The sequence below is a fragment of the Bos indicus x Bos taurus genome, chromosome 5 (genome assembly GCF_003369695.1).
Source record: "Bos indicus x Bos taurus breed Angus x Brahman F1 hybrid chromosome 5, Bos_hybrid_MaternalHap_v2.0, whole genome shotgun sequence".
Classification (NCBI taxonomy): Eukaryota; Metazoa; Chordata; class Mammalia; order Artiodactyla; family Bovidae; genus Bos; species Bos indicus x Bos taurus.
The window spans coordinates 102,555,558-102,557,351 of record NC_040080.1 but is presented as its reverse complement, the minus strand read 5'-3'; the positions used below and the strand labels follow the sequence as shown (position 1 = coordinate 102,557,351).

The 1,794-nt window shown below is 39.9% G+C and overlaps 1 non-coding gene across 1 annotated transcript; it reads left to right on the top strand.

The window, feature by feature from the left end:
• Nucleotides 1-1,084: 1,084 nt before the first annotated feature.
• On the top strand, nt 1,085-1,204 carry LOC113893812. Its single transcript, XR_003511343.1, has one exon. It is a non-coding gene; the product is annotated as a 5S ribosomal RNA (ribosomal RNA).
• The last annotated feature ends 590 nt before the right edge of the window (nt 1,205-1,794 follow it).

Here is a 1,794-nt window from a genome sequence, read left to right as displayed (position 1 = left end):
TAGCATTTCAGCTGCAATGGGAAAGCTCAGTGGGAAGTAAAGAATGAAATTGCTTGCTACTTATCTCTAGATTCTCTGTCTAGGTTTCTGAAAAACCATACTCAGGTAGCAAATACAGCTTAGTAATGATTTTTTAGAATTGACACATGAAGTTTAAGAAAGGAAAGAAAAGCAGCACATTTTTTTTTTTTTTTTACTTTACAGTATTGTATTGGTTTTGCCATACATTGACATGAATCCACCACAGGAAGCACATTGATATTTGCCATTTTATAGAATAAAGATAAATCCCAACAAGGAGAGCACCTTGGCTTGGTATCACCCTTGATGTCCCAGAAATCAAAGTAGATGCCTAATAGGATAGTTTAAAATCTAATATACAACTGATTGCTCCCTTCTGTTAAAGCCACATACAAAGATTGCCCAGGGCAAAGAGACATAAACACCGCTAATGCCCCATTTCACTTAGAAAACCTTTATTTTCTTTTCAACTCCATATATCTGACTTTTGTAAGAGCTCAACTTATACAAAATGAGAACTTCAAATTAGCCATAGAAAAGTACTATTCTACAATGCCAAACACTGAAATATCTTCCAGATATGCATGGTTGCCAGTGTTTTCTCTGTACCATGCACTGTTTTAGATACTAAAAGATGGATGTAAAATAAATCAGAGGAATTTCCTCTGTGATATTTACTGGAAATACATAAGGAACCAACTGACTCAGCAGGTGGCATGAGCAGGAGATGAAAGAGACTTGGGTTCCATCCCTGGGTTGGGAAGATCCCTGGAGAAGGGCACAGCAACTCACTCCAGTATTCTTGGCCTGGGGAATCCCATGGACAGAGGTAACCCACCAGGCACTATAGGGTCTCATGGAGTCAGACATGACTGAAGCAACTTAGCACACACACACATAAGGAACACGCAGAGGTGTATGTTATTTTACAGTGAGTCCAGATTCCTGGCTTCCACTCTGTTCCCATCCACTTTTCACTTTATGACATGTTTCAGTATAGCATATAAATGATGTCTAGAAAGTCTGTGCTCCATCAATGTATCCATAGTTTGAAGACTCATGTGTCTCCGGCCACACCACTCTGAACGCGCCCGATCTCGTCTGATCTCGGAAGCTAAGCAGGGTCGGGCCTGGTTAGTACTTGGATGGGAGACCACCTGGGAATAACCGGGTGCTGTAGGCTTTCGGAGAAGGCAATGGCACCCCACTCCAGTACTCTTGCCTGGAAAATCCCGTGGATGGAGGAGCCTGGTAGGCTGTAGTTCATGGGGTCGCTAAGAGTCGGACACTACTGAGCGACTTCACTTTCACTTTTCACTTTCATGCATTGGAGAAGGAAATGGCAACCCACTCCAGTGTTCTTGCCTGGATAATCCCAGGGACGGGGGAGCCTGGTGGGCTACTGTCTATGGGATCGCACAGAGTGGGACACGACTAAAGTGACTTAGCAGTAGCAGTAGTATGATACTAAAACAGCTGATCTGTAAGTTCAAAAAAATTTTTGAAACTAAAATTCAGCCATTGTATTTCTCAAATGTGTAGAAACAAGATAAGTGCTTTCATAAAATTCTTTATATATTGTGAGAGAAAACCATTTTAAAATATCACAAAACTTTATGAACCAGACCTCAAATACATTATCTTTATTATTAAGGAAATGTAAAGTAATATCAATGGAAATAATTCAACAGTAATTAGTTTCATATGCCATTCTTACACTAATACAGAGTGTAATTTTTTAACTGGTTCCAAAGTTCAAAATTAAATGATTAG